Source organism: Equus caballus, chromosome 16, assembly GCF_041296265.1.
Source record: "Equus caballus isolate H_3958 breed thoroughbred chromosome 16, TB-T2T, whole genome shotgun sequence".
Classification (NCBI taxonomy): Eukaryota; Metazoa; Chordata; class Mammalia; order Perissodactyla; family Equidae; genus Equus; species Equus caballus.
The window spans coordinates 75,660,754-75,677,560 of NC_091699.1; the positions used below are offsets into that span (position 1 = coordinate 75,660,754).

A 16,807-nucleotide genomic window follows, 5' to 3' on the forward strand; every position below is an offset into this window, starting at 1 on the left:
GACATATTGAGAAAATACTACACAAAATCTAATTGTGTAAGGTAGTCAACAAATCGAATGGGACACTCAAAGGATCTCTGTTTTTGAACTGTAAGTACCATCCTGTCTTTGCTCTTGTTCTGATAACCTAACTGTGTAGGTATATCCATCAGAGCAGTGACAGCGTGACGGGGACGTAATAACATGAATAGCTGCCGTTTATTGAGTGCTTACTCTGTGTCAGGTATTGTTCTAAGTATTTCAGGGATATTTGTTTAATCTTCACAAAACCTATGAAATGGATATTTCCCATTTTACATTGAGGAAACTGAGGAACAGAGTTTAACCAGTTGGCCTAAGGTCAGATAATTAGTAAGGGCATTTCCTCAATTTGAGCCTAGAAAATGTGACTCTTATCACTGGTGTTAACAGAAGTAGCTTCTGGAAGTTTCCTTTAGTAGGAATAGTAAAGCGTGATGATGGAAAAAGTATGGTGCTGGTGCAGTCTGGGGCGGCTTTTCTTCTCTGGGCTGTTCTTCCCCTCTTATTCTCATGGAAGAAAGAAACCCTCCATTTTGCTTACTTTTTCCTCATTAGATGTAGAAATGTGGGATTGGCTTTTACATGATCCAGTCTCTGAATTTATTCAATTTAACAGTTTTCAATGAGAAGAAGTTAGGAAACATTTCAGAGAGAATGGAGCATTTGAGGTGAACTTTGAGAAGTGGTTAATGGGTGTGTTCTGATGGATATTTATTCATTCATTCAACAATGCTTACTACCTATTATTTGCCAGGCCATGAGTATAGGAGATTTTTCTTTTTTTAAGAATTGTTTCAGTGAGAGGAATGGGTTGAGATAGATTTCTGTGACCAAGGCTAATTGCCCAAATAAATAGAGAGGTAGAAAAACACTGGATGTCTTTAGAGAATGAAAAGATATGAAAGAGAAGATGGGAAGGATAGATGTGGGAGGATCGTGAAAGGTATTGAGAACCTGTAGGTGTATTTATACTTCAGTAGGCATTGTGGAATCACAGACATTACCATATTTAATTACCAAAATGGATTTTTCTGAACAGTAGTAAGCTTTTTAAAGTAGTATAATATTAAACAATGGATTATGAGCCAAAAGAATAGAGTTTTATTAAAGCTCTGACTCCTACTTGTATGAACCTGAGCAAGTTATTTTCATATTTTTATAATTAAATATTTGTTAAAGGATATGTCCTCATGTTTTAATTTTTTTAAAGCATACACAGGGGTATAAACTGAAGAATCTCTCTTTCCTTATGCATGCCAAGCTTTTATTTATGTATTTTTATAGAATAATGGGATCATACTATATATATTCTGTTACTTGCTAATTTCAGTATTCTTTGTATATTTTCTCCATCAGTGCATTTACATTTTTAATGACTATTCCATTTCTGGATTACTATAATTTATAAAACTAGTTCCTTACTGATGGATATTTAAGTTGTTTATAGTTTTTGACTGTTACAGTCAGCCTCTTCTGCATAGATTTGGCTAGAGGGCATATCAGTAGGACACACTCCTAACAGTAGAATTGCTGAACCAAAGGGTACACACATTTGTAAGTTAGTTAGTTGTTGCCAGATTGCTTTTCAAAGAATTGCGCTTCTATAATCAAGTTAATCAAAATCAAAATGCGTATTTCTCCACATTGTTATCGACACTAAGTATTATCCACCTTTTCTTATTTTGCAAATTTGATGAGTGAGAAGTTACATCTAATTGTTTTAGTTGACATTTAAGTGAGGTTACACATTACTTTATGTAATATATCCACACACACTCACACACACACACACAGTAATGTTTCCTTTTTCTGTGAACTACCTGTTTCTCTCCTTCATTCTTTCATTCCTTCTGTTTTATTTGTTTCATATGCTTTTTAAAAAGGGGACTGATACCCTTCTTACGAACTAAATGATTGGGATAATCAAATAAGGTAGTACTTGTCACTGTTTTTCAACCTTTTTACAGTATCGCTCCCGTAAAAAACCTTAAAAATATTTCTCCCGAATGTCTCACCTTCCCCTTCAAATTTTGTAATACCATGGATATACTCTGTATCTGTTTATATACTGTGGCCCGTTGGAGGGAGCCTAAGGGGGGAATCTCTGATTCCCCAGCCCTCCCTCAATAACCAATGTCCCCCTCCTTGAGGACAATATCACTCCCATTGAAAATGTATGGCATATGTGAAAGTTTTTGTAAACTGCCAAGTTCTGTTTAAATGTAAAGCTTTATTAGTAGTAATTTGTATTTCATATGATGTAATATTATATGTCTGTTTTGCAGCTTCCTTTTTCTCATTGCAGGTTTCCCTTTTGCAAACATAGGCATTTACTCTTTCGTTGTTCATTTTGTTGCCTTTGGAACATTCTTGAGTTGACCTCTGAGCAGTTCTCTTTGCCCAGCTGTGTTTGTCAAAATGGTACTCTTCCTTCAAAGCCTGTCCTGGAAGTTCCCTTTCTCCATGAAGTCTTTTTAGTCCCCCATAGTTATCCCTTGACCTCTTAGAGTTAGAGCTCTTTTAATACATCTCCTTTGTTGTGACATTCTGTCCTTCATTATGTGGTCTGTACATCTTCCATATTTTACCTCCTAACAGGTTCTGTCAAGACAGCAAAGATATTGCCTCTCTTCATTCTTTATTCCCTGCTATTCCTTTCCCAGTACCACTGTACATAGTGGAAGCCAATAGCCATGTCTTACAAAGAATTTCTAAAGAAGTCTGAATTCATGTCCCAGCCACTTAGTGTGTGACCTTGGGCTAAGATCCTTAACCTTCTAGCCTCAGTATTCACCTATTTAAAAAAGGGATAATAATGATGCCTTTCTGATAAGATTGCTGAGGAGGTTGAATAGAATAAAAACACAAAGCACAGTGTCTGGCATTTAGTAAGCATTCAATAAAATATTAGTAATCATCAATACTACAAAAATTTCTTAGCAGAGAAGACGTTGAACAAATTATCATAATCATTTCTATTTCTTTCTTGTTGAAGAACATAATCTATTGTTCATTGTACCATAGTTACAAAAGGAAAATTTGGGTTTTTTTAAGTCATCTTTTTCCTAATACATCCTGTAGTATAATTCACCATATGGGGACCATTTAAAGTGTACATGAATGGTAATTTAATGTACATTGTACTTTTGATTTTTCAATACTGTATTAAAAGTATGTATCTATGACTTATTTTTTAAAAAATCTTGTAAATCATTAAGCAAAAAAGACAGCCCAGTTGGAAATTGGGCAAAAGAAATAAACAGGCAGTTCTCAGGAAAGGAGACCCAAATGGCCAGTAAACAGATGTGAATGGTTAATTTTTATGTCAACTTGACTAGGCCACAGAGTGCCCAGGGGTTTGGTCATACATTATTGTGGGTGTTTCTGTGAGGGTGTTTTGGGTGAAATTTTTATTTAAATGGGTAGAAAGTAGGTTGGCCCCCATAATGTGGAAAGGTCTCATCTAATCAGTTGAAGGCCTGAATAGAACAAAGGGCTGACCTTTCCCTTAAGAAGCGGAATCTGCAGCAGACTCACTTGGACTTCATCTTCAACATCATGTCTTCCTGTCTGATGGCCTTTAAGCCAGAACATTGACTCCTCCTGTCTGACAGCCTTCAAATTAGAACATTGGCTCATCCTGGATCTCCAGCCTGCCTGCCCACCTTGGAGATTGAACTTGCCAGCTTCCATAATTGTGAGAGCCAATTCCTTATAATAAATATCTCTTTATATATTTATTTATTATTATGTATATGTAAATAAATCTTTCTTTCTCTCTCTCTATCTATATATGTAATCTCCTATTGGTTCTGTTTCTGTGGAGAAGCTTGACTAATACAACAGATGAAAAGACTATCAGTCAAAAAAATCAAATGGCTCATGATACAAAGAGGATATATACAAGGATGTGGAGAAATAGGGGCTCTCTCATACCAGCACGTAGATTGGTACAACCACTTTGGATAGGAGTTTGGCAATATTTTATTAGAGTTAAAGATGGGCAAATGATTTCATCCAGCAATTTTACTTCTAGATTAAAATTAACTAGGTTTGTTATCAAAATAAAATTACCTTAAATGTCAAAGTATGATGTCTTACAGTTTAGTTTTGTTTGTTTCATGATCCATTTTTACATTTGGATGCAGATTTTACTATAGATATATGTATGTTCCTTGCCATATGGGCTCACAATTGCTGTTTTCCACAGACTTCTACAGGGTACTTAATAAAATTATTTTTGAAATGAGATGGTTTAGAGAAGTATACCAAGAATTTCAGTCACTATCTCCAATATTAAATTCTAGTAGTAACTAAAGAATATAGATTCACTTTCATACATTTTTTTGGTGCGGACTCTTCTGTCAGTAAATTGCTAGATATTCCAAGAGAATGTGCATGCTATATATAAATAAACCGTGTCGTATTAGAAGGAAAACTATTAATTTCTCAAATATGAGGAAGAGAAGAGATCATACCAATGTATTTTTGTAATTGAATTATGTAGGTTTACTGCTTTGATTGCGTATATTCAGTTATCACACTTAAATAACTAGTGACTTTTCTCAAATATTTAGTAAAAACTTAGCGCTTCACACTACTTAGATAAAGTCTTCCTACTGTGGGGGCTTGGAATTGGCCACCCCAAGATATGTCTCTTTGGCATGAGAGTTATTTTGGGCTGGTTACTTTTAAAAACTGCAGACTTGAGAGAAACTCTGAAAAGGACTTTACCCTTTGTAAGAGACATTTACATTTGTGAGGGAAATCTCCATCTGTAAAGGTGGCTCCCTCTCTGTACCAGGAAGAAGGGGGGATGACCTTATCTCTAAAAAAACTTATCAATGCTGAAGGCAAGGACTTAAATCTTCATAATAGCCTTACTCTTGTTCACTGTACTTTTCTGGTAACCTCCCATAACTGACTCCCTCTACCCCCAACATCCTCCTTTGTAGCTGAAGTTGGTATTTAAGATGAGAACCTCCATCATTTTGGCGAGTTGCTCAGTTTTCCTGGGTCTCTCCCATGCATACATGTTGTAAAGCTTTGCTTAATTTTCTCCTGTTATTCTGCCTCATGTGAATTTAATTTGTAGCCTAGCCAGAAGGACCTAGAGTGGGTAGAGGAAATATCTTCCTCCCCTACACTATTTTATTAAAAATAACTGGCTATCTTAATCTTTTCCTTGATTTTATAATATTTAAAATCCTAGAAATGTAAAATATTATATATTTATAGTTTTTAAAGTTATAGTATAAAAACATTTCTTTGCTAAGGAAGACTTCGTAAAAATGTACTTAAATGAAAGTGAGTATATTTGGACTTCGGGGGGATGGAATTATCTGGTTTCAAAAGCATCTATTTTTATAGAAAATCTTACTTTATAATAATATCACTTAAAGTGCTTGATCCTGTTTATTTCCTTTAGAAATTAAGACAAAATTTCCAGGCCTTAAACAGTTGTGAAAGCCTTCAGATATCTATTTATCTTACTCAGTATAGGAATAGCACATGGTAATTCTGAGTGACTGTCACTGTTTTACAAATGGCAAAGCATGGCATAAAGTTTGTCATCTACTTTTATATTGTTTACTGAGATTTAAGCATAGGTTAGCACAGTTTTACAAATTATGTAGTGATTTCATTTAAATCAGTATGGCAAGAATTATAGGTGTCTGATTTAATGTATTTATCTTTTAAACATTTTATTGTGGTATTCAGTGGAATTTTGGAGATAGTGTAATTTTTAAACTCTATTTTATTATGAGCTTTCTTTGCACTGAAAAGTTAGTACAATGCTTTTTGTACTTTGAAGTGTTCCAAAAAATGATAGGACTTTAAAAATTACAAATAAAAGTGTATACATAGGAAGAAGAGGTAAATTATCTGGCCATTGGGATAGGATTTGTGTAGCTTTCCGTAGTCCCTGTGTACTCACATTACTATTTGTGTATTTAATCAGTTTTTTTAATTTTACCCTTTCTTAAACCTTTTCAAACTTCATTTGTTTACATGTAGTTCATGGAATTATTCTGTTTTTTAGTATGCGTTGATGTCTTCAAAAATTGTTCAGTAATAGTCATAGAACTCATGTTTTGTGATATCAAGATATTATGTGAGCACTATGTAATGTCTTCTTTTAGTTAGCTATTTCTTCTTAATTCATCTTTCATTTTGTCAGTGCTTTAAACTTTCCCTCTTATAAAAGTGAAATCTAAACAGTTTTATTCTCATTTTGAGAGGCTATAATGTTTACCTTTTTAAGCTGTACGTATATAGCAGTTTTCTCACATGGCCGTGTGCGTGGGTTTTGGTGTTAGATAGAAATTATATTTACACAAGTCTCTTGGGTAAGGATGGAACCATTACAATCAACATGAATATCAAAGATTCTAAGAGAATACCTGAAGTCATATCACTTTCCAGTGAAACTCAAATTCATTATTTTACAGTAAGTTTTATTATTTTAAATGACTGTCATTTTCTGTTATCAATTACATACAATCTATATATGTTTATATGTCCTCAAGTTGGGGAATTGGAGTTTTTCTTGTCTCTATTAATAATGATGATCTAATATAATTGAAATATTGTTATGTTCATACTGAGGCTCCTTGGGTCTTATGCCCAAGTATATAGAACCTTCTATTCTATGAGCAAGTAAGCTAGTCTTTTTTTTTTTTTTTGGTGAGGAAGATTGTCGCTGAGCTAACATCCATTGCCAATCCTCCTCTTTTTGCTGAAGAAGATTGACCCTGAGCTAACATCTGTGCCCATTTTCCTGTATTTTATATGTAGGATGCCTGCTACAGCATGGCTTGATAAGCAGTGTGTAGGTCCATGCCCGAAGTTCACACTGGTGAATCCCTGGGCTGCCGAAGTAGAGCATGCAAACTTCACCACTACACCACTGGGCTGGCCCCAACCTAGTCATTTTTGAAGTCAGTAATCAATTAAGTTGGCAGTTTTCATATGGAGTATAACGTGTCTTCAAATTACACATTATTGAATAATTTTTTTAGAATTTAAGGTCAAAATCTGAGTTTATCATACCTTAGATTATCATACCATATTTATTAACATTTTATTTACAGTTTGAGAATGAAAATGTTAAATACTTGAATAAGAGTGGTCTCAACAAATGAACAAAGTTCAATTTTCTTTGTTTTTTTTCCCCTAAATACACTTATGTTCCTCAGGAGTAAAGATTATCATTTCAATGTAAGAATAGTTGTATACTCCCTCTCCACTGAGCAGGGTCCTCAGTGGATATTGGATTTTTGTTAGTGTGTTTCAGTTTTCTGCCTTTTGGTAGCTGATGATTTCTGTTAAGAAGTTTGTTCATTTGTTCATTACAATATTTGTTTCCAACTGCTTTCTTTTCTTAGGGCAATTGAAAAACAAGTTATGTAGGGCTGGGTCAGTGTGTTTAAGTAATGCATTTTTGTCTTTCCCATTTGCAATCAAATAGTAGCTTTGGAAAAATAATTCTTTCCTTCCTTTTGGTGAGTTTTTTGGGATCTCACCCTTTGACAGTTTTGATCTCATTTAATCCTGGAGCTCCTGTCGTGAACACACAACATATTTCCTATGAATACTCATCTTCATTTATCTACTGGTAGAGTTGTCAGCTAAAATAGAGGATGCACAATTAAATTTGAATTTCAGATAAACAATGAATACTTTTTAGTGTAAGTATGTTCCAAATGTTACCTTTTTTGTTTTTCTGAAATTCAAATTTAACTAGGCATTTGTATTTTTATTTTATTTCCCATTAATTAATTACTTCAGTTAATTAATTAGTGTTAAGTATAGCAACCCATTTCCTGGGCTCTTTGCTCACTAAACGTTGAGCCCTTGAGTGAAGGGGGGCAATTGTACTCTAATTGTGTATACCTAGTTTTCCTGTCTCTGTGGTAGTTCGGTGGTTTTTACTGAGTGAAAGAATAAGCTCTCTAGTCAGTTATAATGTTTTTTTTATCTGATTATTTATAAAGCAACTTTGCTCTACTGGGTTTGCCCTTTTATGTGAATTAAATTCTTTGGGAAAAAATCGGGTTTCAATGAATAGTTGCATATCTCAACTTTAATTAAAAAAATTTCATCTCCTTTTCTCTTCCCTTCTCTTCGTCATTTCTCTTCCCCTTCTCTTTCCAGCTCTTACTATAATTAGCTAGCATTAACAGCAAATGTTTGCTTAGTTAAATTATTCAGAACATTTATTTTACTTGTCAAAGGTTAGATCAGGTTGTTGTTTGAACTGGTAATTAAATGCAGCCTAATATGCTCTCGTATTTATATGCACTATAAGCCTGGTTCCTCATCATTCTGTATAATTTTATGATGTTCAAGGCTGACATTTCAAAAAGGTTTTTGATTTTGTGGAAAAGAAAACATTCTGAGTAATCTAGTTTGTTATCTGCTGTGAGAGTGTCCAAAGTTGTGGTTACTACATTTCAATGCTATTGTAACATGCAGTATCATGGTGGTAATTTTCACCAAGTAGTGTACAGAATTAAGCTGACTGCTTATTGAATTTGCATTTGATATGAGGATCAGTGCTGTAGTACTTGGCTCCTTGTAGGTGTTCAATATGTATTTGTTTAATAAGTGTTTTAGGTCATATGTAGCAGTATGGGGGATACCTCAGCTCTTGGAGCTCAAGCAGTGATACATGTTCCTCTGGCATACTCCAAGGCTCTTTGAAGTCATTTCAGTTTGTATCCTTGTGTGTAGGAACAAGTGTGACTCAGTTAATCCTCATATCTGGAAATTATGCTCATTTGTGTCTTTTGGGTTTTATTCATTCATTGAATAAATGATTTCTGCAAGTTCATGTATACTAGTACCTTGGAGTATAGATGAATAGAACACATCCTCTGTCCTTCGAAAGAGTAGAGGTTAATGGAAAACCAACCAGTATACTAAAGAGTGGTTAACATTAGCATGGAGTTATAAATTGGAGGAAGGAAGGTTGGGGGAAAGTGACTTTTGAGCTGGATCTTAAGGACAGGTAGCAGTTGGTTAGACAAAGAAAGTGAGGAAAGTAGAGCCAGGCAAAGGAGCCACTTGTATGGAAATTCTGAGGTATGCAGTTTGCTATAGCTGAAGAAAGAATAAATGTAGAGAGTAGCAGGAGATGTTCCCTCCTCTTTACTTAAAATTACTCAGTGGCTTCCACTGCCCTTAGGAAATAGCTTCAGAATTCTAAGTGTGGTCTATAAAGCTGTGCCGTGTATAATCTCTATCTACTTCCTAAGCCTGATTATCAACCAAGCTGAGTCTGATGACAACTTTGAATGGAATGTGCATGCACTGTCTTTCCCCTGAGCCCTTGCACATGATATTTCTTCTGCCAAGAATATCCTTCCTCCCCTCTTCTAGCCAGTTCTTACTAGTTACAATCTGCACCACCTCTCATTTAGTTGAGATATCAGTATAACCTTAAAAAGATGTAGTTAGTCATACATCTGCTGTCTTATGAAGAATTTTTGATCTTGACTATTTTCAGTAAACTATGACAAAAAACCTTGGTTCCACTGCAGTTTTTGGTATGTGTTTCCATACATGATCTTATTTAATCCTCGTGACAGTCATGAGATAGGTATTACATGAAATTAACAACTAGATAAAACTTGTCTATCATTACAAAATGCCATCTTTTATCTAGAATTTAATTTCTTCTGAAGAGAATAATAAATAATTGAAATAAAAGTGAAAACATCTTTAAAACAAGAGTAGACGTGGAGTTAGTTGTATAGTGTACTTTCTTTGTGTTTGTGTATGCGTATTTTTAATAAAATTGACTTAAAAGATTAGCCACAAGATATCATCTACTTGATGTCAAATATAAGCCAGATGTTACTCTAAGATAATTTCAAACTCTACTTTTATCATTGAAATATTATTTTTTTTGTAATATAGATAAGGATACTTGGAAATTCCAATGGTTGACTTTTTTCATGAACTTATTTAATTTGATTAATCACAATTATTGATTTCTGACATATTCTCATTGTTGGCCTATGCATGATCCTTTTATTATTTATTTATGGATGGTTAACTATGTAAAGCTGGCATATTATATAACGATTAATAATGTTACTAGTTTCTCAGGGATTTCTGAGTCTAAACATTTGCAATTGAAATGCAAGGGCTTATGACAGTTGTCACCCCCTGCACTAGTGTGTTTAAGAGCTTACTTTCTTGTTCTAGCCATGAACAGGAAGTGTGTTACATTTTCCTTTAAGTGGACGGTCTTGACTCACAGAGCACCAATCACAGGTTGAGTAAAATACACAGAAGATTTCTTGCTGTCTTTGGTCTTCCCTGGTTTCTGTGGGAAAAACGAGGATTTCTAGCCAAAGGATAAGGTTGAAGATAACAGTTTCCCACTCTGTTTACGGTACAGTGAGTGCAGATGGCGGAAGGTGAGGGGATGATCTGAGAGCCTATTGGTCCACAGGGAAGTTGGGCTCTCTTCTCCCATCTTGTGTTTCTGAGCATCTGCTGAGCAGTAGCACCGACAGAGAAAGTGTTTGTTCAGCTGCCATAGGCTCTCCCAAGAGAAGGCCCTGGGTCTGGTGCTGACTCTCACCTAGAGGGACCCCTCCTTGCTTCTTTAAAGTAATTATTATTAGAAGATCTTAATTACCTAATTTCTAGTCTGTTTTATGGGATCTGTCTTCTCCAATATCTTTAATTTTAATCTCTTTAACATTTATTTTGTGCTAATATACATCCCTAACATGCACCTAGGAATTCTTGAAAAACTGATTCAAATTAATAACTAACTTGGATTTAATTAGGTTTCTTCTCATTCTACTTTATTGGACTCTTTCAAACTGTTATCAAGATTGCCATAATGAAAAAATGAGTACCTTCCAGATACAGGAGATAGAGTAGTGAATAAAATAGGCAAAGCCTTTGCATTCATAGAAGTTACAATATGGGGTGACGCATAGTAAACAAAATACACAGAAGTTTGTAATATGTTAGGTCGTGATAAACGTTGTAGGAAAAGTGAAGCTGGGTAATGAGATGAAGAGTCAAGGAGAGTGTATGCTCAGTGTGGTCGTGTGGTCATGAGTGACCTCACAAATAAGGCGACATTTGAGCCTGAGCTTGGAGGCAATGGATGAGAGAGCCATGTGGATATCTGAGAGAAGTGTTTTAGAACTGAGGAAAGTACAAAAGTTTCTGTGGCAAGAACTTGCTTAGCAGATTTGAGGAATTGTAAAGAGGCCATTAGGGCTAGAGGGCTTGAGTGGCAAGCGGGAGAGTCGTAGGATAAAAGATCAAGTAGTAGCTGGGGACAAGATTCAGTAGAATTCTTTGGAGATTTTTTATTTTATTCTGAGTAGGATGAGCAGCTGTTGGAGTGTTTTGAGCAGAGGTGGGACATGAGCTGAGTTACATTTTAAATGGATCACTCAGTCTGCTGTGAGTAGATGGCCAGGTTGGAAATGGGGAGACCTATTGGAGACAATTCAGTAGTCCATGCCAGAGTTGGCAGTGCCCTTGATCAGGGTGACTGTGGTACAGAATGGTCTGATTCTTGGTTTTATTTTAAAGGTAGAACCAACAAGATTTGCTAATGGATTAGATAATGCTCCAGGAAAAGCTTTCTGTGCTCAGCTGAATTTAACCAAATATGTGAATGATATTAAGGGGCAGAGTGTTCCCCAGCAAAGGAAATGGGAATGTGCAAAGATTTAGGTCTGCTGTATTTTCATTTAAGAAATAGAAAGAAGTGTGGCCAGAGCATCCTGAGTGAGGGGGAGAGGGAGATCAGAGGGTTAGGCATGGGCCTGGATTTAGGGCCTCTTAAAAGAGTTTGGATTTGCTGCTAAGTATGTTGGGAAATGATTTACAGTGGAAAAAAGTTGCATTGGATATTGTGTGGTAATAGATTGTAGGTGGTGGATATGTTAGGCTGATTTCAGCTGGCAGTAACAGAAAATCTCAATTGGGTTATACAGTAAGTAAGGATTCTATTATTACATATAGCAAGAAGACTGAGGTAGGGTGAATCTGGGGTTGGTTAATCCACTGCAATTAAGAGTATACATCTTTGTAATTGTAAGAGAAAAAAACCTCTAGAAGCTCGTGGGTGACTTCCATTCACATCAGATGGCTCTTCTTGACCAATCTGGCACAAGAAATGGGACCATCATGATTGGCTTAGACCAATTATGACTCACACCTTGGGTACCTCTTTGGGAGCACATGGCCTGAACAAAATTTGGATTTTGTTGGAAAGGCAATCACCAGTGTTTACAACAGTAAGGAAGAATGGAAGCTGGGAGACCAATTAGGAGGGTATTGCAAGAGTTTAGGTGAGAGATGAAGGTTAGGACTAGGGTGTTAGGAGTGATCATGCTCCAGAGGGAAAGCAAAAACTTGAATAAAAAATTTTAACTTTTTACTGAGGTCTCCCATTACATAAGGGAGATTTCTCTATGAGAAGAATCTATACTAATGCTATTGACAGAAAGAGCAAACTTAGGTCTTCATGTCTAACTGCTAGAATTTATTGCTTACTATTGTGCAGACTCCTGTGGTATATCACGGTGAGGGAAATACTGCTGTAGAAGAGCAGGGAGAAATTACTTTTGGTGTTGGTCCACAAAGGAAAAGCTGAGCATTCATATTATGTATAGTATTTAGAAAAGTGAATAGGAAAGGCCTCATCAGAACAAAAAGAGGGGTGAATAAAACTGGAGGGAGGAGAGTGTGGATGGTTTTATGTAAGCTACTCTGGCTAGAGAGGATCGGGTCATGCTTCTTAGCTGGTGACCTTCCCTCAGTCATGTCACTTGGTATTGTAGTGATTGGTGTAATGGGAATCCATAACACTTGGGGATTTAATTTACAGTTTTGGTTATTTGATAGTGACTGCAAAGGTCCAGTGTGACTTATTCATAAATTATAATTATGCTCAGACTTATATAAATTATGCCTGCATCCAGGCATAGTGTAGGGGAAGAAGACATATCCTCTGACCCTCTGGGTCCTTCTGGCTGAGCTGTGAATTAAATTCACATGAGACAGAATAACGGGAGAAAATCAAACAAATCTTTATAACATGCAGACATGGGAGAAACCCAGGAAACTGGGTAACTCGACAGAATGGTGGAGGCCCTCATCTTAAATGCTATCTTCAATTAAAGACAAAGGAGGCTATTGGGCGTAGTGTTTTGGGACATCAAGGGGAGAAGGGCAGTTTACATGGAGATAGTGATGTAAATGGGCCAGCTACAGACAATGTGACCTGAGAGACATGTTTTACATTATATTACAGTTATCTTATGGTATTAGCTCCTTCCTGGAACAGACCCTTCTATTTTTAATTCTTTTAGGAAGTTTGGGGGTTGAGGAAGAGGTCAAAATTTCTTTCAGAGTCTTTTGTTGTTAAAAATAATCAAGCCAAAGACACACATTTTGGGGTGGCCAATTCTGATCCTCCACAACAGCTTACTTGTTATTTTCTTTTTTTCACTGGATATGCATTTTCTCTCAGATGGTGATTTGGGAGGGCACATATATGTTGTAACTATAAAGGGCCTATGGAATTTATAATGTTAAATTTTGAAAAAGTTCGCATGGGAGAAAAGTAAACTAGAATGCTTTGCATTCTAATTAACATTACATTACAAACATAACAATAAAGAAAACTAGTTATCCTGTAAATCTTGGTTTAATTTTTCTTAGTGCGTTTATTAAGTCATTATTAAGTCTTTTGAGGTGGTTGTGCCACTAATAGCTGTGTGGCCTTGAGTGAGTTACTCAACTTCTCTGTGGTTTCCTCATTATAAAAGGTGTTAATAGTGTCTGCTGCATAGAGTTGTTATGAGGTTTAAATGAATTTATGTGTAAAAGTGCCCAAACAGTGCCTACTTTCTAGAAAGTGCTGTTTTTGCTATTGTCATTTTTATTATTATTTAATTAAAAGTGCTATCTTTAGTAAAGTTTCTTTGGGTTTCCTAGCCCTAAACTTAACTAATAGCCAGGGGATAAATGTCAGTTCCACATGGACTTTTTGAAGATTCTCCCCACAATTGGTCATATGCTTCTGAAAACACCTCAGGCCTCCCTGGGCTTGCACCAAAGAGAAGTTTTTTGTTTGTTTTTTGACAAAATGTTTGATTTAATGCTTATATGAAGAGTGGCCATTTATTTTTTTTCTTATTCTTGGTATCATCATCAGTTTAGTATAATTGGCCGTTATTATTACTATTTTCTCTTTTCAAATATTGCTTATTCTCCTTCAACTCCTGGTTTTTATAGTTACCTTCATTTTATGAAAACCTGAGTGAATAACTTAATAGCTATGTATATAAAATAGGGACAGTAACAATTGCAAGTATTTTTGTATAGCTGTATAATAACAAAAGTTTTGGTTTCTAGGCTGACCTACTTTCCCCGTCTTTGTATCGTGAGCGTCCATTCAAGAGAATTCTGAAACCATGAGGAGACACTGTGGAGGGCCTTCCGTTATGTCACTTTAACTCTTTCTGATGCTCAGTTTTCTCTTGGTTTATATGGTCACAACTGCCACTTTCTTTGACTTTGTAGCATTTGAATATTGAAAGGCTAAATATATTCTTATTTTGTAATATAAAATATTTAAGCCCACCTGGGGAACTTTCCTATATCCTACACATTTCTAATTATGTATATTGTTTATGAATCTAGTATTTTTATAGTGGATTGTTTACCCTGTCTTGTTCTGATAGCCTGGAAATTATGAAGATTAAATCTGTTTTAAATTTCTTTTGATCATTGTTCTCAGTATGTAGACCCTTATTGTAGTCCTATACCTATTCAATAGACAACACTTGAATAGTGTAATTGTGTGGTTGGTAAAAATGAATTAGGGTTTCAGGATTTTACCAAGGGGTGATATTTAATATTGAGTGACGTGTATTAAGACAAATGCTTTTATATATAATTTATTTGGCATTGTAGATGCATTTATCTTGTGAGAAACAGACCCCCTGTTGTCAGATAAAGTATTCTGGAAAGGTTTGGAGTAAATAAATAATAAAACTACTTTGATACACAATCTAACCAATATTAAATATTAAGACTTTCAGATGATAGATTTTAATACTTAATTAACTTAAAGTCCAATATAACCCCCTTGCATTAAAGATGGAGAGAATTTAAAAATGAAACTTTATTCTTTCTCTTTCTTTGTTTTCTTTCTTTCTCTCACTCTTTCTTTTTCTTTCTTCCTCCTTTCCTACCTCCTTCTCTCTCTTATAATTAAGACTTTAAAACATCATTATTCCCAACCATCGGATTTACCTCTAGCTACCAACATTGCTAAATGAAAAGTTTTTTGCCAATTCTACAGATAATATTCAATTACTCTCTCTCTTAATTATGAAAATAAAGTTTCTTGCTTTTATAGCTAAGATGTCATATTTTAGGTTATATACCCATCATGGTAAATGCGTGCTACCTATAACAGATTCTTATTCATGCTATATCTTCTCTCCTTTTTTAATTGTGCTCTGGAAATAGTTCATTTAAGCTCTTTGTTATGCTTTTCTTATAGGAGATATCTTTATGTAACGTAATATTACTCTGTCATTTCACTGTTTGACTTTTAAGTTTACCATCAGTCAAGAATTTAAATGAATGAAGTATGCTTATGTGAGTTTTTCTGAATATGGATGTCTTTAGAAGACACAATTGAGAATGCTAATTCTATGCCTATGTGATAGAAACAGTGAAAGAATGAATACAAGCTGAAATACATAGAACTTCAGATTCAGAGGGGAATACATTACTTTTTTTAGGTTTTGTTTGTATAATGCCATTTTGAAAGAGAAAATTGTATTCAACTAACCTGTTCTTTTTGTCTGTACGATCATAATTATTTAAAATTTTCCCTTAGAGACTGATTGTATAACTTCAGTCTATGTGGGAAATTATATTGTTTTGAGATTTTATTTAATATACTTTAAAGCTGTCTTTTAAGCTTTAGTGCTAAACTCTTACCCTTTCATTAAATATTAACTATTTTCACAAGACTTCCCTTCTTTCAGACAGATCACTTTTATCTTAATACTGCAAGAACCAGATTTGTGAAGCTAATACAGCTGTCCTTAAGATTAGTCTTGGATTTTAAATGGCAATTTCAGACTAATATGTCACGTCCTATGACGAAGATAGCAGTAAAACTATACTGCACAACCAATTCTGAGTTTTGTGAATTTTGAGTTCACATGAAGCAGGAAATTTAACTGTTATTTATAGTAGGTGTAGCAAAAGAGGGATATCTCCTTTCTCAGGTCTTGGAAGGTATACTGCTGTGCTTTTTGAATTTGAAAAATTAGATTGCCTTTGCATATTTAAAAAAATTCCTTGGGTATCATTTTTGTAAGTCAAGGAAATTGTAGAGACAGCTTGGCATTATTTTTAGGAAAACTGAAATCCATCAATTATGAATTAGGTCATTTACTAAGATACATATTTGTGGTCATTATTTATTTTTCTCTTCATATGTCTAGCTTCTATGTAGAGAAGATTAAGTATATCAAGTATAGAAGTCTGAATTTGTAATAAAGATATAAGATGTAATGTGAGTTTCAAAATGTTTATGCCGTTTTGACTTCTATAGTGATTATCTTAAAATTTTCAAACCAAAAAATTCCCATCATTCTTTATTTGAATTTTAATAAAATATTTTCTTATAGTCAGATATTTATAGGTAAAAACTTATTCATAATAGTGATTAAAATAAAGATAGACACATTTATTTAAAAACCTTTGA

General features: G+C 34.7%; 1 protein-coding gene across 11 annotated transcripts in view; it reads left to right on the forward strand.

Annotated features, from left to right (window-relative positions):
* The window catches only part of TBC1D5 (TBC1 domain family member 5), a 570,404-nt gene that overhangs the window by 193,001 nt on the left and 360,596 nt on the right, over positions 1-16,807 (forward strand). For 4 of the 11 annotated variants that reach the window (XM_070238099.1, XM_070238103.1, XM_070238101.1 and 1 more), the window contains one exon: positions 2-90. The exons of 6 other annotated variants lie outside the window; for them this stretch is intronic. The gene's annotated coding sequence lies outside the window, so the exon portion shown is untranslated. Of the gene's footprint in view, position 1; positions 91-3,606; positions 3,719-16,807 lie in introns of all 11 variants that reach the window. One more of the 11 variants, XM_070238100.1, reaches the window with a different exon arrangement.